At 50.0% G+C, this 21,031-nt stretch overlaps 1 pseudogene; it reads right to left on the bottom strand.

The window, feature by feature from the left end:
* Positions 1–5,691: 5,691 nt before the first annotated feature.
* LOC144143103 (serine/threonine-protein phosphatase 4 catalytic subunit pseudogene) lies at positions 5,692–6,573 on the bottom strand (annotated as a pseudogene).
* Positions 6,574–21,031: the final 14,458 nt, after the last annotated feature.

Raw genomic sequence — 21,031 nt, 5'->3', positions numbered from 1 at the left:
CACTCAGCATTCACGCCTGCAATTTCCTGGTTGCATTATTAGGCAAGTGTCCCAACAGATAAGTAAAAAGAGGAAAAATGGATCAATGCAAACGAAAGCGACGGCAGTATGTAAAAGCACATAGCAGGAAAGATCTGGCAGCAGCGCAGCACGGAGCAGCACAACACAGTACTGCGCTAGAAATAATGCTTGCGCATACAAGTGCGGGAAGCACCGAGCACTACAAGCGTTATAATGCAATAGAGAAGACACTGAGATAGACAATTAAAGCGACTCGTTTAAATTCGAGTGGTACTACGCCGAAAAGTCCTTGAGTAATTGACACAACTTGCTCTGAGCCAGCCTGAGGTGAAATCAAGAGATAACTGTGACATAACAAAGCTTTAGACCCATTTTTTCGAAGCACCACCACTTTCCATGAGTGAAACTTGATTGATTGTAGGGTTTAACGCGCCGACGCAACGCAGGCGATGAGGCGCGCCGTAGTGGAGGTCTCCGGATTAATTCTGACCACCTGGGGATCTTTAACGTGCGCCGAAATCTCGTACACACGGGAGTTTTTGCTTTTCGCCTCCATCACAAAAACGGCCGCCGCGGCCGGGAATCGAACCCGCGACCTCGTGCTCAGCAGCGCAACGCCTTAGCCACTGAGCCACCGCGGCGGGTTCCATGAGTGAAACTTAAGCGCAAAAATTTTTAAACGGACGAGAAAGGGAACGGCACAGAACGGCAAGCGCCTGTGCCGTTCCCTTTCTCGTCCCTGTAAAAATTTTTGCGCTTAAGTTTCCCTCATGGAAATTGTTCACCAACTAGCTCGTCTCTCCATTTTGCACCCCCACGTCCCCTTACACAACCCCCCGTGCACATATTAACAGTACAATAGTTTCGCGTTACCTGTGGAAATGAGAGGAAAATGGTGCAGTAAAACGCCATGTGTACGGGAGTCGCTGCTGCAACCTTGTACAGCACATCGTTTCTGTAGGTACCGACGAAAGCGCTCCGCTCCAACCGTTGGCAGCATCGTCCCGTAGTTCACCGTGCCCGCCGGGGACGGTACTACACGTGTTCACCGACGATACAACGCACCTCGCAACTCCACGCACCGCAAAAATTAAGTGCACACGAAATTAACAAGGAAAAACGAATGCAAATGCGCATCACCAAAACACGCGAGGGGCGTTTCCTAGCAGACGAACTTTAGGAGCGCCTTTCCGATCACTACAAGCACTGCATAACAGAGCAATGACATGTGCCATTCTTCAGAGGGCGCTACAAAAAAGGTTTTTGAGCATGAACAGCATTTTCATAAATTATTTATATACTGTGCCTAAATAAATGTTATTGAGAAATAAGTATAGTTCGTAAAATATAAATGTTGTTTTATTGTTGAACAAAACTTGGTTTTTTGTTACTAGTGTTTGTTCCCTCCTCACCTAGTCGCGCTTCAATCGCCACTCCCATAAGCCCCCATGCTGATGTCGCTGGCAATAGGTTCTGAACCGCTTTTTGCCCGAACCTTCGCTACCATTTATATTTACCTTGGTTTAGATGCGAAGCATTTAATGCTCGGGGCTGTGTCCCTCCCTCCCTTGTTGTCGTTGTTCGCCGTCCGCACTCTACTGCACATGCGCGTCTCTTCAGCCCCGTCAGCGTTTGGGGTGAGGTCAGCGCAGCCCACTATAAAAATAAATAGTTAGGCGGCGCCCGGTTTCGATTCCACGACTCTCTGGCCGCAACGTGGTGCTCTTCCCACTGCGCTACAAACCGAGACGGGAGCATGTGCTACGAACGCGCCTGATGTGCTTCCCTCATTCAAACTACGTCAAGAAGCTACTGATACAACAAAGGCACGCGAAGCTAACGTCAACGAAAACGACGAACTGACAACTAATGGGAACTTCAGTCTACCCCATGGCTGCTTCGCATACTAGTCAGGGTTCCCCAACGGGAAGATGGTTAATTTTTAGATGCGAAGCAGCTTATGGTCGAGCCTGTTCCCTCCGCCGTTGTATGGGCGCCGTTGTGCAGCGTCCACACCCCCACTGCGCATTCCTGGCCAGGCACCAGGGATGATGATTGTGGCAGGATGCCCCTAGGGATTGGCCAACCAAAGAATCCATCACGAGACAGCTTCGCGTTCAACCACCATCGCCATCTTCCCGTAGAGGAACCCTTAATAGTATGCGAAGCATTCATCCTCTTCTCTCCGGCATTCCTCCTCTCCTCTACGGGATTGCGCAACGAATGGCAACACCTGCGGCTCCGCGCGCGATAATGCGAAGCAGCGTAGGGTTAGATACGCGACGGTAGCCGCTGCATACTCCGCTGGGGGCGCCACTCTAGCTCCGCGGTATAAATGACGCGCGCGCGCGCTCCGCTACCCTCATGCTCCTCCCGCAACGTCACGATCAAACTGAAAACTAATGGGAACTTGAGTCGACCCCATGCCTGCTTCGCATACTACACAGGGGTCCCCTACGAGAAGATGGTGAATTTTTTTTTATTGCCATACTTTTACACAACATTTGAAGCAATGCAAACAACACAATAAGGATAAAAACGGCTTGCCAAAACCCTGCTAGGAGAAAGCGGCTAAAATATCTTGAGGTCCGTTAGAGCCTTTATCACGAACCGCCACTCCGGAGGGTCAGACTTCGATCATAATTCGCAAATCTCGGCCCGCTAAAGCACGTCCCAGAAAAAAACTCCGTCCCAACACTCCAGGAACACATGTTCTACTGTCTCGAGTTTTTTGCACGGGTAGCAGTCAACCCCCCAAGGAAAGTATTCTTTCTGCCACGGTTTTACTGGAAGCATGCCTACGTGAAGTTTAAAAAAGAGTTCACCCAAGGCGGCACTACCATACGTTTTACACGTTTTGGCACGTCCTGCCCAGGCCCTGCACGATACATTGTCCTGTACAACAGCATAGGTAGCACAATGCAACCAAATCACGGTACAAATTTTTCCGCGTAACGCTTGATAAGTACTCTAAACTGAAACGTGCACGCAAAAACTGGGTGGCTTGAACCATTTCATGGAAGTAGCCCTTGATTGCCACCACAGCCTAATGTGTGCAGATGTGACAACAAATTCAGGCAACGCCCTGGACAACTTCAGCTGGCACACAGTGCGCACGAAATGATTGTTCACATCACGAAAGAACAAAAAAGAACAGAAAGCGATTGGCGACTTGCCGCAAAAACAAATGGGATAAAGAAAGGCCCCCCTCACGCACGCGCCGAAGTAGGTTCGTGCGGCTTGTCTTTCCCAGGCCGATTCCCAGATGAGTATTGCGAACACCCGGTGCAAGGCCTGTACATTAGCCCGCGAACAATGCAGCACTTGAAGCACATACTATATTTTGCTTATTAGAAAGACGTTGCACACTGATGCCCTTGCGAACATGGACAGGCAACGGCCTTTCCATTTCTCCGCGTTTTCGCGCAGTTCAGCAGTCTGTCTGCACCAATTGGGGTCTGCATCTGCATAGTATTCTAGGGGCACTCCTAAGTACTTGGCTGGCGTCGCCTTGCAGCTGATACATTGAAACACACTTGGCGTACATTCCCAGTCCCCGTGCCAGAACCCCCAGCATTTTTGACAGTTCATTCCACTGCACTATATTTACAAAACCATTTCAAGTTGTTTACAGCAGCACTTACGCTGTTCCTGTCGACGCAAAAATGGCTATGTCGTCAGCATAGGCGAGCACACGCACTGTGGAGGACTCTAACCGAAAACCGTTGATTCTCTCACTCCTTATGATACTTAAGCAAAGGGCTTCAATGTACAAACAAAAAAGCAACGGTGACAATGGACAACCCTGACGCACGGCTCGTTGAACTTGTTTTGCTTACCGCTTGAATTGATTTGCTTACCGCAACACGGACAGTACAACACCCATTGTACGCCATGCGCACTCCCTCAAGACAAACAACAGAACCTACGTTCACATGCTGTAGCATATCTAAAAGAAGTTCATGGGATACCTGGTCAAAAGATTTTGCCAGGTCTATCTGTAGCGTTCCCAATGCACCGTGCACACTGTCACAACATTCGAGAACACTTCTGGCAGTATGAGTACTTGTCACTATTGACCGCCACTTTATTCCGCACGTTGGGTGCGGTCCCCCAATATCTTTTATTACAGTGTGCAAACGACTAGCTAACATTTTCAGTAACACTTTATAATCAACGTTTCTCAAACTGATTGGGCGATACGCAGAGATATGCCTCAGTTTGTTTTCGTCCTCTGATTTGGGTATAAATACTGTATGTGACACAAGAAAGGAAGGTCACCACTCCTGTTTTGTACGACTCGGCGTAGACGTTCCGTAGAAGACGGCTAATGTCATCCTGAAACTTTTTATAAAAAGCTGCGGTCAGGGCATCAGGACCCGGCGTCTTCCCTGGGCTCAGCTCGTCAATAGCCCTCCTTACTCAATAATATCCCTTTCTAGGAGTGCTGTTTTTTCTTCGCTCAGGCATGGCAACAAACACAAACTCGTTTTGAAACTATACTGCATCACTAGACTGACGAGCAAACAACTTCTCATAGTATTCACAGAAGCTATGTTCGATGCTTGCCTGGTCGTAGCACAGAGTTGATGTTGTTGTTGGTAAACTTTATTGACACACACACAAAAAAAGACCCCCAAAGTCCAGGGAAAATAATTATCTATACACACGGGAGGACCTGACGAATGTGAGCCGCCATAGTGTGCCATCGTGTTCGATTTCCACTATCGTGTTTTTATGTGCATATCTTTCTCAGAGCTGAGTGCCTTTTTAGTCGGCGCTTCTCCAAGCAGGAACCGTTCAGCTCTCGCGCATACAAGCGCACCATGATACTTCTCCTTATCTAATTCCTAGAGCTGCGCGTTTAGTTTTCGAATATCATCCTTGAAGGTTCCGGGTGACTTGCATTCCACACTGCAACGACAGACTCCTTGGCCGGTGCTAGCTTAGTCTTAAATATTCGAATGTCGTCGGACAGCACTCAAGCCATGCCTGCCGCGATCACCTAGAGTGTCGTAAGACGGCGCTCTAGACACTGCGAAGGTATTTTATCTGGCGATGAGAATACTTTCCGCAGCAACTCTCACCTCCACTTGGTCTTCATGCGCTGCTGATTAACGGTTAGGCACTGACGTAAGGAGAGAAAAACCGTGAATGGGAGCAAAGCGTACCACATCTGCCATAGCTGTTGCTATTTTAGTTCAGCGAGCAGCTTCTAAAGTAATTGTACCAAGTTTTCACAACTTATAAACTCTAGCATGGATATGAAGGTGATTCTTTCAGTTAGTGTGCCTGTTCTTAACTCCCGCAACTCGAACGTTGGTCTCCAATGAGGAAAACTTGCTAGAAATACTAACTGCATCTTCGTCTCGTCGTGAAGGCAAGCGTGAACGTTCGCTGTTAGTCGCCTATCTACAAGGTTACGAAAGAGCAAAAAGACAATAAAGGCATCCGTATTGTGATAACACACTAGTTGAGAGACCATTGTATGCGTCAATGTAGGTTGTACAAAGATACCACTGATACTCGGTTTTTTGCCGCAACAGGACGTATCCTCTGCCTAATTGACGCGTGTTTGTTCGATTAACCTCTGCCGTCCCCTAAAGGGTATTTTTTTAGTTCTGGCGCCAGAGGAAGTAGGAAAGCGGTTGCTTCCTGGTTTATTTGATCCTAATTGGATGCCGCAACGAAGGTGATGAACCCTGCTTGTGCGTTCCCGTCCAGCTGCAAGATGGCACCGCTATTTCCGCTAGTAGAGCAGTAGTTTGGGGCGGAGAAGACAGTGACCAGGCTCTTCTGGAAGTGCCAGTGGAACCCCGCCATGGCTAACTGGTGGGCACGGCAGACGAAGCCAATGCTGTTGGTGAAATTGAACTTAAACACGACGTCACAGCCGAAAACGTAGCCGGCCCCTCTCGTGTTCGGCCTCCAGCCTTCTATCTCTTCAGGGTCTGACCACAGAAGGTCGCACATGGGGCCGATGGAGGGCACTTCCCGTAAGCGCGGAATGGTGCGTATCTGATCTAGGGTGTTGATGGACGGAGACAGGCCGCCGTGAGTACAAAACACCCTCCCGTCGACCAGAGCGCAGATGGGCAGAAAGTCGAAGACGTCCGTGCAATAGCGCCAAACCGCTAGAGAGCCGTATTTGCGGTAGCACTCGTCATAAAACCCGAACACTTGAGTGATGTGCCGGCTTTCGTGATTGCCCCTCAGCAGCGTTATACGGCTCGGGTAGCGGACTTTTAGGGCCAGCAGTAGGAGGAATGTCTCTACGCTGTTTTTTCCCCGGTCTACGTAGTCTCCAAGGAAGAGGTAGTTCGTCTCTGGCACGTTTCCCCCAAGCTTGAAGAGCTCTAAGAGGTCTGAAAACTGTCCATGGATATCTCCACAGACGGTCACGGGAGATACCACTGTCTCAAGATTTCTATCTAGTATAAGCAGCTCTCGCGCCTTTGTGCAAAGCGATTTAACCTTCTCCTCCTCGATGAGCTCGCACCTTCGAAGCCGCTCGATGTGACGATCCAGGTCACTGTGGAAAGCCATGCCGCCATCCACTGGGAAGCCTGCATGCGGGTGGAACATAAATGAGTTGTGAGAAACGCGAGTCAGTAATGAAAAGGGCCCATGCTTGCATTGCAGACATGGCAAGCAGCTTCGGCGTGAACTAGGCTACGCTCAAAATAGCTAGGCTGGGAAATTTACGATAGTTGAATTTTGGACCAAAAGTAACTTAGGAAAGCAGCTCGGGATGAAAGGTAAAGCTATATGACCAAGGCTCGACTGGGTGCGGGGTCTGAGTGACTAAGGCGTTGTGCTGCTTAGCCCAAAGACGCGGGTTCTATACCTGCGGCAGCGGGCGTTTATCGACTGGAGGCTAAGGATGAGATAACCCGCGTGTCCATCTTTCGACGCACGTTAAACTTTTTTCAATATGGTCATCATCGTCATCATCATCATCATCATCAGCCCATCTACGCCCACTGCAGGGCAAATGCATCTCCCAATATTCTCCAATTACCCCGGTGCTGCGCTACCCGCGATCAATTTATCCCCGCGAACTTTCTGATCTCATCTGCCCATGTAACTTTCTGCCGCCCCCTGCAACGCTTACCTTCTCTAGGGATCCACTCTGTTACCCTTAATGACCAACGGTTCTCTTGCCTTCGCCTTACATGCCCTGCCCACGTCCATTTCTTCTTCTTAATTTCTACTAATATGTCTTTAACGCGCGTTTGTTCCATGACCCACTCCGCTCTCTTTAATTCATTGCGGGGTTAACGCGCCGACGCTACACAGGCGATGAGGCACGCCGTAGTGGAGGGCTCCGGATTTATTTCACCACGTGGGGACCTTCAACGAGCGCCGATATCCCAAACACACGGTCGTTTTCGCTTTTAGCCTCCATCAGAAAAGCCGTCGCCGCGGTAGGGAATCGAACCCGTGTCCTCGGGGCTCAGCAGTACGGCGCCCTACCACATTAGAGATTACAAAGTTCTTCGAATTATTCCGTGGCCATTCACTGCGGCGCTGTTTAGAGCCTAGGTGTAGCTTCGACACATTAGGCACCCGAAATTCGATTCCTTCGCTGGCTTTGTGGATAGCGCTCACTCGGCGATCCCCGTGCACCCCTTTCGGAAGTACATAAGGCAGGTTGAAATGCAGCGCACACATGCGGTGGCGTTGGAGGGAACCACAAAAGCCGTACACGGCTTTTTTCCTCCGCTATTCATCGGCAAGCAATGCTCACCTGCTTGAACTGCCTTAGTTCCATACTTATTTGATTCTGTTTCTCAAGTCATTGCGCTTGCAAAATGTCTATTCTCCATGGGAGGCATGTAAGCCTGTTCGGCTCTCCACTGCTGATATAAATTGGCTTTCTTTGTAATGTAGTTAGAGTGAGACCATACTAAATGCTTTATTCTAACTTGCGTACCACTCTGCAAGCCGATTTGCTGCACGGCCAGTACTTTTACGAGTTTCCTGAGGCTGATGTACGCGAGAAATGGCTAAAGATATATTGAGGGTAACTATAGTTTCCATCACAGTGTGATGGAAACTATAAACCTGTGTGGGATGTCGCACCCCCCAATTAGTATTTGTTAGGCCAGCTCGAGAGAACGGGCTCCCATTCTAGAGCGGAACAGCAACCGTAAAATTTCGCATTGTTCAGGCTCCCTTCGCCAGCAAAAAGCCGTCTGTTTTCGTGGAAAAAATGATACGCGCTGCTCAAAATGGCCTTGGTGGAGCTGCTTGTCTGAAAGTTCATGTGGCCCGTCTTATCAATTTTCTCTCGTGGACAGGCGGAGTTTCACACAAACATACAACCTCCTAAACCAGGAGCCAATGTAAGGGGATGTTCTGATCAATTGCAAGGAACTGTCTAAAATAAAATATTACAATCTGGCAAACCAATATGATAATAGTGTGGTTCGTTTTCGCATATTACGACTAAACACTATGTTTTAGGTTCTGATTGGTGCACGCCGGTATTGACTGGTACGGCGCCTACACAATTGTTCCCGCATCCACTAATTGCACTGAAGGCACAGCGAAGCAGGCGAGGTTGATTAGTCAAATGCAGCGCCAGGTTACGACGGGAGGTTTACCCCACAATTTCTCCGAACTTCTATCGCTCGCTTCATTGACAGAGCGACGCGCAAATGAACAGAGCACCGGAAAGATTTTGTCAACGTGCTGCTTGCATTGCTCGTCCAATTACAATTACATGAACGTATTCCTACGAGGGACATAAAATACGTTGTTAAAATTCGTTATCAATAATAAATAAATACAATAAGAACAGCGTCACTCATATACGGAATGACCAAAATGCGAAGCCAGGTGCACGGTTCAAGGCCGTCAATTTTCCGATATACTTTCGTTCCCACTGCCATCCTATAAGCACGAGAACAGCCTGGGACTGAGTGCTCATGATAAAGTCGAATAGCTTTAACGACAAATTCTGCACGGATGCAAAAAAAAAAAAAAACAGCACGCATATATTATGTCAGTACCGCACCCGCTCTGAGATGCTATAAAAAGGACCGCCTGAAAAAGTTAGTACCATTTACATTTCGCGGCTGTAGGGGCAGAGCTCGGTGATTGTCTTCTTCGCAGCGCCGCCATGCTAAGATAGCGCCAAAAAGACCGTTTCGCATAGGATTTCACAGTTTCCGACCAAAGGCAACGCCAATCAGAACAGCTTTTAGGAAGACTGCGGTGATCGTGTCAGCCGAGAATAGCTCAGCGCATATCGACAGTTTAGTGCCTTGCACGGAATAGCGTTTAATAGCGTTTATAGAATAGAATAGCGTTTCAGTTTCTTCAGTTTCTTGGCGTTTCTTTCGTAATTCCAAATTGACGCTGTGAGTTTGAGTGCCGAAAGCTCGCGTTTGAATACCGAAAGTTCTTGTTCTAACGTGAGTGTATGTGTCCAGACACTACCGTATTTACTCGCGTAATGATCCCGCATTTGTTTCAAGATGATGCAAATTTAGGGTGCGTTCATTACGTGGGGTACATTTTTGATAAGACTGACTTTATACGCACGACGTCGTGTGGTCTGGCGGAAGCCACTATACGCACGACGTGAGTGACGCGTCAACGCGGCAGCCAAAGCAACCGGCGCCGCGCTGTTTCCAAGCGGCTCTATCGCCCTTTTCCGTCGCTCAACGGGTCGCGAAGCCGATGGTTCAAATGACAACCGTACAACGCTCCTCGAAATGGGTTTTCGTTTAGCTTTTGCGCTCCGTATCGCAATAAAAAAAAAAAGCACAGCTGATGGTACGGATGCAAAGCACGACATAGAACCGGATAATGCATTTATTTCACCTACGATTGCAGCTATGCGACTTATTTAACATGCTCTGTGCCACATTACGTCCTTGACAGACCGACCATATTCCCAATTACCGATGGGAAATTTGGGGCTCTTAAATAACGTTCAGCTCCCTAAAAATAACCTAGGTTATAATTTTCACTCATTTTTTATCTTGGCTTAAAATCTGCATAGTCAATGCAGTTCAGAAGCGCTCGGTTTGCGATCGCATCGAACCCTAACGGATGGCGGTGCTCTTATCCAGCCTCCGAATTAATACTGCGGGGTGGAAGCACCTGTCCTATATTTAGAATTAACACGTATATGGAGGATTACGTTGACCGATAGCTTAAACAATGTGGCAAATTGTTCTACTCATGCGCGTTAAGAAAGTTACAGGTTCAAGTTCAGTTGCAACAAATTATTAAAAAACGAAGTCAGATGCAGCCCCATTTCATTTTATTCTTAAACGGATTTCAGTGACCACATGCAAGCCAATTTTCACCATTTAGAAATGAATACCCACGACATTTCATTTCAAGCACATCCACATGTGTGGAGCAATGCTAACAGCTTTCATGTTTGCTTTGGTCATTAGCCATTTACCTACACTAAAAGACTGAACGCCAAGAACTGCTTGGTTTATGTATACGTCGTGAAGGAACTTCATGTGCGAAGGGTTCGCGAGCCTGACCCCCCTCGACGATATGACGCCGGCACGCAAGAAACAGAAAGAAGCAGTTTATTCCGGACAATAAAACAAAACGGCATGCGTAGAAGTATCAGCGTGTAACATAACAGTCATGCGAGCAACCGCGACACTCAACAACAAATTGCACCGATCGTTCCGAAAATAATAGGGGGCTTTAATTAACACTCACGGCGATTTCCGCGTCTATTGTCCGATTCTGTTACCGTGATGTAAGAGTCTGTTGTCGCGTTTGTGTACTTCAGTACCTTTTGCAGTCGTTCAAGTCGTACACTTAGCCGCGAATGGACGACGTCCACTGTTTTTGTAGCTTTCACTACGAAAAAGGCGTTGTTCCAGAGCTGAAATTCTCAATGACGGGATCGAAATCGCTAAACCAACTAAATCGTGCCCCAGCTTCGAATGCCATGCCGCCTCCGTCGAAGCCGCCAAGGGGCTTGGGGAACCCGCCAACCCGTGTGATGAGGGCGCTTTCAGTTTTCAGCAACTGCCGCGTTGGCGCCATAGTCGCGTCGTGCGTATAATGGCTTCCGCCAGACTACACGACGTCGTGCGTATAAAGTCAGTCTTTTGCTAAATATTCTTGAGCACAGAAAATGCAAGCAAGTTGTTTGTCAAAATATCTGCGATAAGTCTCATGAACATAATAAAAATATAAACAAAAACATAATAAAACTCCGCACACCGCGGCTAGCCGCTTTGCAAAGTGTAGCAAAATGCCGTGTTAATTACGGAAACCGTCGGAAGAAGTTTGCTGCGAGGTGACAACAGTTCGACGAACAGTTCGAACGGTTCGAACAGTTCGACGGCTGCCACAATCGCAGTGCGGGACATCAAAACAGACATGGCTGTCGAAGCCGAAAACTGAGCGCGCTTTTTTCTTTGTCTTGTGAGTGCATTATGTGCAGTTAGAGCTTCTTCCTCATCAATACTGAACGCATACCTGCCAATATCGTTAATATCGGCAACTCTGCCACAAAAATGTAGCCATGTGCTCTGTGAAAATAAGGAAACCGAGGTACGCACGACCATCATCAGCTAGACTTGGCACACATACGACATATTGCTGCGGCTAGTTCTGGGTGCGTTCATTGCGCGGGAAATAAAAAAAAAATCAAAGTTGACCACAAAATTCCGGGGTGCGATCATTACGCGAGCGCGACCATTATGCGAGTAAATACTATTGATGCCACCTTGTGCGCGGCCGAGCCGGCTGTCTGTGGTCGCTTTGTATAACATATGCCGTTTAAAGTCACAAAAAACAATTGTGAGATGAGGGAGAGGTGAATGAAAGCCTAGATTACTTACTGCTCAGAAAACGAGATATCGTGGGTCGTCGAAGAATAGCAGGCAGAGTTACGTAACGTTTGATCTTTCAGTTACAACTAACACTTATTCAGCGTTTAGTGCCACTTTAAGCTCGGCCGCGCTCAAGGTGACATGAATAGTTTCTGTACACGCACACTCACGTTAGAAGAAGAACTTTCGGTGTTTAAACGCGAACTTTCTGAACTCAAACTCACAGATTAAATTTTGCATCACGAAAGAAACGCCAAGAAACTGAAGGAACTGATCTAAACGCTGTCCAGTGCAAGGCACGAAACTGTCGACATGGGCTGAGAAAAACCGCTTCGACGATTCTACCCAAATTCCGAATGCTGAGCCAAAAACCCGTTCTACACGAAGGAAATTTACCAGCGAATTCCCCGCTGCAGTGCCATGACTGCTTTGTTGCAATGGCAAATTGCCAAATGCCAAGCGGCGGTCACCACGGAACGTTGGCCCTTCGTGGAGTTGGCGATTTGCCCCCGCAACGGAAATGGATCGTTTTGCCGCACGAGTGGAGCCGCAGCGGCGAATTCGCAGGCAAATTCGCATCGTGCAGAACGGGCTTAAGGTCAAAAGTGTCTTCCGTGCGCTAACAAAGCACTTCACCCTCAGTCACCAGGGGCGCAACCGACCCCTGGGTACCCCCTTCGAGGCCAAGGCTGCTCAAACGCGGCGCGCCCTTCGCGGCAGATGGGTGTCCGCTCCGGACGGGCTCACCTGTCACTCGGCGTAGGATCCCAGCCGAAGGCGGTCTTTCGGGCGGGAAGGCCGCTGCTCAGGCAGGCCGCGGCGGCAGCACGAGCGGCAGGACCTGGCCGGCCGGCTACGAGAGTGCGCGGGACCGCTCGAGGCACCCGCCGCACGCTCCACATTGGCATGCATGCGCCAGAGAAGAAAGGAAGAAAACGAAAAGCGGGAAACAGAAACATCCATTATTTCGGCAACCCATTTCCTGTGCAGAATAAGTAATCTTTGTTATTTTTTGCGAATACGGATAATGCCCTTAATGAAATATGTTCTGATCGTGGAGCGTTGTATCAAGCCTTTCTCACTACCCCTTTTTGGGGTTCGCCACCCCGGTAAAAGGACGCAGAAAAAGGAGAGGAAGACAATAGACTCATGTCGCCGGTATTGTTATTTTGCTACAGACATTGCCTTTGCACACATGAGCTATTATTCAAGAAGATTTACTTCATTGGCCGATGCCATTCCTCAAATTTTAGGAATAAAATGCTTTTATCAATACTTAAGAAGCGGCATGTGCCTGGCATGCGTACTCGCGTGGAACCTTAAAGCGGCAATTTCGAAAATTTAACCGGCCTGAAAGTACCGGGAATCGAACAGTGACATTACTGGTACCGAAGCGCCGATGACGACCAGGCGGTCGCGACACTTGGGCTACTACAAAAAGATCTGTGTCACGTGCACAATTTCAATGAGCTTCTACGATGTCCACGGGGCAGAGAAATATTATTGCTTTGTTTCTGGAACGCTCTGCCATCGGAAGCTAGAAAGCCAGAAATACAGAGAATTGCTTGGTAGATGTAAGTGGTCGATTTCTGAGAACGGCACAGGTATATGTTATTTCGATTCAGCGCGCCTCTGTGCTCCAAGCTTGGTGCGGACCTCTTTTTCTTTGTGGCAGAGCCTACCACTGCGCGCACCTTCCCCGAGGGCGCCTCTTTGTCGGGGACTCGAGATGGCAGCGACAGTCGACAGGTCACAACATGCCGCGATAGGCCGGCACAGGGGCGCCTCACTGGCGGAGGGCCTCAAACTTCGGCTGCGGCAGGCGCGTCAAGCTGAGACACACCCCAATTACGCGCATGACTCTCGCGAAAACTCTTCTCTCCCGTCTCTCAGATTCACCTTGCGCCGCCCCTCACGAACTTCGTTTTGGAGCAGTGAATCAATGCTCTCAGTCTGCGCGAGTCCTGTACTGTCACCTCGCCCGTAAGGGCCTATATTTCTTCAGCTCACCTCTCGCCATGAGACCGGCGAAGTCCTGCGTCTGCCTCTGCGTCGACGTGCGTTGGTGGACACCTTCCATCACTTCAAAGTTATTTTTGACCGCTGAGGAGCACTTCTTTTCGATTGCTTAAACGCAGTAATCAGGCCCCTGGATTTGCCGTAAAAAACACTTTCCTTACTTCATTCATTGCTACGAATGCTTGCGGGCCAATTTTGAAATCCTGCAAAATGTATTTCAAGTTTTCACCGTCAAATATGAAAAAAAAGGGAACTTGATAAACAAAAACGCATTGCGGAAAATTTATATCCTTCCAACTTGGTGGTCTATATACCTTGATGTTATGTACGGACTGCTTCATAAGCGTAAGCAAAACAAATTTCAGCGCTACCTTGCTAAAAAAGTTACAGTCAAACTTCACTTGTACGTTAAAAGGCAAGGTACTCCGGCACCTTTTGTTTACTCAGTAAAAAATAAAAAAAAATAAAACAAAAACTCATGTTTTGCAAAGATTCTAACCATGGAATTTCAAAACAGAAGCCGAACTCTCAACCTCTCGACCACGCCAGCAGACTTGGCGGCGCCAAGAATTTGGTTTACCAAGTTAGGCTGCCACCGATTATTGTCGGGTGTGGTTTGTTTTGGCCGTATTTAAGAAATCTGGACAGTGATATCGCTTGTTTCTTGCGCACCGAACACCGACGCCGACCAATTATGCTGGTACTACAAGTGACGTAACCAAAGCTCCCTCATTTGGGTCAAGAAAAGCTATCGCACATTCCCGTTCTTCCCTACGCAAGCCAGGGTAGCCGCGAATGGAATGGGATGCGCCGCTGTAATTCTCGAATTGATAACGCTCGCTCGTCAAGCACCGATCTTTCAGACAAGCCCCTTCATTCTAATACTACAAGCGATGTATCCTAAGATCACTTATTCAACTTGCAAAAAGCTATCGCAAATCCCCGATCTCACAGGTGAAACCGAAACAAGCCACGAATGAATGAGCGCTTTAGACCAGAAATACCTTGCGATTTGTCTCAAGGCAGCCAATTACCGCAGGTTAAAAAGGAATTGATTGTTTTCTGCTAAAACGAAACGAATGACCCAAACCACGAGACGAACAGGAAACCCGGACGCTGCCGCCCGCTTTCCGATGCTTTCTCGCGCTGCGTCGACGCCTATATCTGGCGTGCATAGACATCGGCGTCGCTCGCGCGTCGCCATGCATTATCGGCGACGCGCGCTGACGCCTGTCGACACCGCCCTTTCTGGAGCGCCGCTCTCAGCTTTTGCAGCTCTGCTCTAGATAAGAGAGCCACGAAAGTTCACAGCCTTCCATATGGCCGCAGTGCAGCAACGCGCCAGCTGCAATGACGCCGTGGCAAGTTATTTCAAAGAGCCGATGGTTTGTTTGGCTGTTCAGTCAGTTTTGAATGTACCTGCTGGTAAATTCTGGCATCGCGCGCCGCTCGTTTAGGCCCACCCACATGCAGCGTACTTTCAGCGTTTTCACTCCCCGACGTTGTCCCGCGTCGACAGGCGTCAGCGCGCGTCGTCACGTGTTCTGAATTACACCGTAGCTTTTCACTACAGTGCAGCGACTGGTTTTGTCCTGCCCGCTACGGTAGCACGCTCAGTCCGGCGATGAAGTATTCGAGGGCTCTCGAGATTACATTGGTTAACCTACTGAAAATGACATTTGGTAACATTTGAAACATACGATCAAAAGATTGTACACTATTTACATGAAAACAGATAAACGCTTGAATACACTTAGGGAAACACATACGACTCGCGAGGGTCTCCTGGCATCTGCCCCCGTTCGCTCTCGTTCCATCGACTGACCTCGTCTCTAGCTTCCATCCAAAAGAACCATACACTGTAGTTTTATTACACAGACCACGCTTCCCAAAGGTTGCGCCACAACAAAGAGTGATGAGGACATACTAATTTAATGCACACTAGGCCACTGATAGGCAACAACCAACTCCAGATTTGCACAGAAATGATCACGTGCACCACTCCATCACTCTCAATCGTGAACCCCAAGGAATTAATCGACACACAAGTACAACACCAATGAAAACCAACCAACTGAAAGCAACTGTGAGCGCCGACCATCCACACAAGAGTGGCCCGTCCAAAGTATTGGTCATACGACGCGCGCCGACATTGCGCCCACGGCAAAAGAAATTCCCTTTTTGTAAACACGTCGCACACATTACAAAATGAGATATAACTCCTATGACGAATTGCGCGCACACCCCGTGACTTTAGCTACATATTGCCACAGTCGAGTCATTAGAAGGCAACTCTGAGGCACTCAAGAAGCGCAGGGCGGTGCCGTCAATCCCTCGTTCGCGCGAGATTGGGTGTGCACGGGAACACTCCGGCTAAAGGAGGAAGAGGTCTTTTCTCTTTCGCGCGGGCTTCCCTCAGCAAGCAGAGACGCCATTAGTCTGCTTTAGGGTTTTTGGTCTCTTTTTTATTAAACTATACCCCTTATTGTTGACCAGTTGCTACGTTTACGCTACATTTTTGGTGGAGGAGCCGGGTACCAGCCGCGAATCTCGCATGCACAGCGAGGACACCGCCTCTGAAGACCGGGCGCATGAAACAGAGCTGACGCCCGTTCATCAACGCACCAGTCGTCGGATTCGAGGTGCATCGCCTGAGTACGGACTTCTGCCCGCGACATCCAGGGCAGCAGCGGCACACCCTACGGCCCCAACAATGGCAAGCGACAACCTTACGCCTTGTCAGTGCGTGTTCCAACAGCCGCGAAAGGCTCCAAGTTTTCATGGAGATGCCTTCGAAGACGTGGAGGATTGGCTTGAGCTGTATGAGCGGGTCGCGAGATTTAATGGATGGGATCAAGCGCGGAAGCTGCATGACGTGCACTTCACCTTGGAAGACGGCGCGAGGACGTGGTGCGAAAACCACGAAGCAGATTTTACAAGCTGGGATGAATTCCGGTGCAGATTTCTGGAGACCTTTGCCCGGGGTGACCGCAAAGAAAAGGCTGAAGCCGCTTTGCGCTCCCAAAACCAGGGCCCCAATGAAAGCGTTTCGATGTACTACGAGGAGATGTCCCGTCTTTTCCGACGTGCAGACCCGAGCATGGCTGAGGATAAAAAGCTTCGTCACCTTATGCGAGGTGTGAAACAGGAGCTTTTCGCTGGGCTTCTGCGCAATCCCCCACGTACCGTGACTGAGTTTCTTACGGAAGCGACGACGATGGAAAGGACGCTAGAACAGCGTGCCAGACAATACGACCGCCACCCTGCTTGCGTGTCGGTGGACGTGTTTGCTTCGGCCTCGGGGACCAGTTGTGACACTTTGCGGGAGCTCATCCGCTCAGTGATTAGGGAGGAGCTTCACCGCCTACAACTGCCTCAGGCCTCACCGACGTACGCTTCTCTGACCCAACACGTGAAAGAGGAGGTTAAGCAAGCGGTTCAACCACCGGTGAACCTCGACATGCCGCCGCCCTCACGCATCTCGGAGAGCGCGATGACATACTCCACGGTTCTGCAAGAAGCCCCTACGTACGCTGCTTCGAACGTCGCCGTTGCTACTACCGACGCGTACGCCCCGTCGTCTGCTGGTGTCTTTATTCGTCGCCAGCCTGGAAACTGCCCAGCCCCTCCTGCTGGACGGAGCGCCGTACGCAAGACGGGCGTGTGGCGTGCGCCGAGCGGGCTACCATTGCGTTTCCACTGCGGGGAGGCTGGTCATCTGTACAGGTCGTGCCCCTACCGTCGTGCTGGCCTTCGAGGTTTCCCTCCAAACGCGCCCTGCCCTCGGAACGGTGAAAGACCTGCCTAAATCCAACAGTATCTGTTCGCGCAACGCGCTCCATCTCGCCCGGAAACCACGCCAGCATCGTTCCGTCGTTACAGGTCGCCGAGCCCTCGTCTCTCCTCTAGCTCGCCTGGGCGGCGCTCGCCCCGCCCGAATCGGGAAAACTGAAACCAGCGACCTCTGGAGGTGGGGCCGCTGAAAAGACCGTCAGCAAAGATCCTCCATCGTGTTTACGAAGACGTACATCGCAACCGACGCATCTAGAAAGTTATGGGAAAAGAGCCACATGTGACCTTGCCGTTAGTATCGACGACTACGACGTGACTGCGCTGGTGGACACAGGTGCGGATTACTCGGTAATTAGTAGCAATCTGGCAAGAGAGCTGAGGAAGGTACTGGCGCAGTGGACTGGGCCTCACATTCGCACGGCAGGCGGTCAGCTGGTTACCCCTACAGGCCAATGCACGGTTAGGGTTACTATACGGGGGTACACCTACGTGGGCGATTTCATCGTACTCCCGCAATGCTCGAGGGACGTCATACTGGGTATGAACTTCCTGTAAACGAACGGCGCCATCATCGACCTACAGACATCGACCATTACATTCTCCACCGAACGAGCCATCGCCAGAAACGATTCAGAAGCGGGGCAATTCTGTGCCCTCCGCGTAGTGGACGACAGCGTGGTGGTACCGCCACGAAGCAGCGTAATGATCCTTGTTAAGGGGGACGTGGCTGAAAGTTGCGAACGGCTAGTGGCAGGCAACATGAATTTGCTTTTAGAACGAAAAATTTCTGTCGCAAGGAGCCTTATCCGCCTGCATAACGGCTGTGCGAATGTGGTGCTGACAAGCTTCGGGAACGAGCTTCAACACGTCCCAAAAGGCACCGCCATCGCCTCCTCGCAAGAATTCGTTCAAGCGGCACAAGTTTGCACTGTGGGAGAAGGTGGGCATGAAGCATCGGCTCCGAAAGACTTTGTCGGGTTAATCCACATCAGCCCTTACCTGTCGGCAGAGCAGCAACGGCAGCTGACAGCCCTCCTTGAGGATTTCCGCGAATGTTTCTCTACTTCATCGAAAGTTCGACAAACCCCTGTGGCCAAACATCGCATCATCGTCAACGAAACGACCAAGCCAGTCTACCAGCATCCCTACCGCGTGTCCTATAAGGAAAGAGAAGCCATCCGGACCCAAATAACGGAAATGTTACGAGACGACGTGATTCAACCGTCGACAAGTCCGTGGGCATCCCCGGTTGTGCTGGTCCAAAAGAAAGACAAAACCTTACGATTTTGCGTCGATTACAGGAAGCTAAATCGTGTAACAAAACGAGACGTATACCCTCTTCCACGAATAGACGACGCCTTAGACCGACTGCGTAATGCAAAGTACTTCTCCTCTCTGGATTTTAAAAGTGGGTACTGGCAGATTGAGGTTGACGAGCGAGACCGAGAGAAGACTGCGTTTGTCACACCCGATGGGCTTTATGAGTTTAAAGTACTTCCGTTTGGTCTCTGCTCGGCACCCGCGACGTTCCAGCGAATGATGGACACTGTCTTGTCCGATTTAAAGTGGCAGACATGTCTGGTTTACCTGGACGATGTCGTCGTGTTTTCTGCCACCTTTGATGACCACCTACAACGACTTCGACTAGTTCTTGACGCTATAAAGTCAGCTGGTCTAACTATAAACCCAAAAGTGCAACTTCGGCTACGAACAGCTGCGGTTCCTAGGACATGTCATCAGTTCAGACGGTGTCGCACCAGACCCTGAGAAGACGGCAGTCGTAGCAGCCTTCCCCCGACCAGCCGATAAAAAAGCTGTTAGGCGCTTCCTTGGCCTCTGCGCCTATTACAGACGCTTCGTAGAGAATTTTTCTGACCTGGCGGAACCATTGACGTGACTGACAAAAGACGACGTACCTTTCGCATGGCAAGAAGAGCAAGAAGTCGCCTTCAATCACCTGCGGGACCGGCTACAAAAAGCGCCAGTACTAGCTCATTTTGACGAACACGCACATACGGAGATCCACACCGATGCCAATAACGTCGGTCTTGGCGCACTCCTCGTTCAGTGGCAGGACGGAGCCGAGCGAGTTCTAGCCTATGCCAGCCGCACTCTATCAAAGGCAGAGATGAATTACTCCACCACTGAAAAAAAGTGTCTTGCCGTCGTCTGGGCCATCAACAAGTTCCAGCCGTACCTTTATGGCAGGCGGTTTAATGTTGTCAGTGACCACCATTCCTTGTGTTGGCTGGCAAACCTAAAAGACCCATCTGGACGCCTCGCCAGATGGAGTCTCCGCTTACAAGAGTACGACATGACGGTCGTTTACAGGTCCGGGCGGAAGCATAGCGATGCTGAGTGCTTGTCACGGGCACCTGCCGAGTCGGCAAGCCCAGACACCGACGAAGACTTCCCCTTTCTCGGAGTCGTTACTCCTGCTGAAATGGCCCAACTGCAACGAGAGGACCCTGAATTGCTTCTTGTCATCCAGTATTTGGAAGGTCTCAATGCCCAAATTCCGCACGCCTTTGCCCGCAACATCTCGTCCTTTAGCCTCCGGCACGGAGTGTTGTACAAGCGGAATTTCAGAAATAGCTCGGACGCGTTTTTACTCGTTGTACCAACAGCGATGCGCCAGGAAATTCTATACGCCTGCCACGACGAAACGTCGGCGGGGCACCTGGGTGTCAGCCGTACACCGGCGAGGATACGCCAGAAATACTATTGGCCGAAGCTATTGCGAACAGTTCAGCACTACGTCAAGAGCTGCCGCGACTGCCAGAGGAGGAAGGTTCCGCCTTTGAAACCAGCAGGGCTTCTTCAGCCAATACAACCACCGATGGCCCCTTTCCAGCAAGTAGGCATGGATCTCCTGGGCCCATTTCCTACCTCCACGAAGGTGAACAGGTGGATCGTGGTGGCGACCGACTACCTCACGCGGTACGCGGAGACAGCATCTGTCCCAAGGGCAACTGCGGCTGAGGTAGCTCAGTTCTTCGTCCACAACATCGTTTTACGGCATGGAGCTCCCCAGATTGTCATAACGGACAGGGGCACTGCTTTCACAGCTGACCTCATGCAGTCTGTCATGGTACTAACCCACACATCTCACAGGCGAACAACTGCTGACCATCCGCAGACCAATGGCTTGACTGAGCGACTTAACAGGACCCTCACCGACATGCTCTCAATGTATGTCGACATCGAGCATAAAACGTGGGATGAGATCTTGCCATACGCAACTTTCGCGTACAACACCGCAGTTCAGTAGACCACAGCCATGACTCCATTTCAGCTGGTTTATGGTCGCACTGCCACTACGACTCTTGATAGCATGCTTCCGGTCCATCAGGATGAAGACGGCGACGCCG

The sequence above is a fragment of the Haemaphysalis longicornis genome, unplaced genomic scaffold, assembly GCF_048455015.1.
Source record: "Haemaphysalis longicornis isolate Haplotype H1 unplaced genomic scaffold, Haemaphysalis longicornis Haplotype H1 scaffold_1, whole genome shotgun sequence".
NCBI classification, from domain to species: domain Eukaryota; kingdom Metazoa; phylum Arthropoda; class Arachnida; order Ixodida; family Ixodidae; genus Haemaphysalis; species Haemaphysalis longicornis.
The sequence above is the reverse complement of the archived record's forward strand: the minus strand, read 5'-3'. Positions and strand labels throughout refer to the sequence as shown.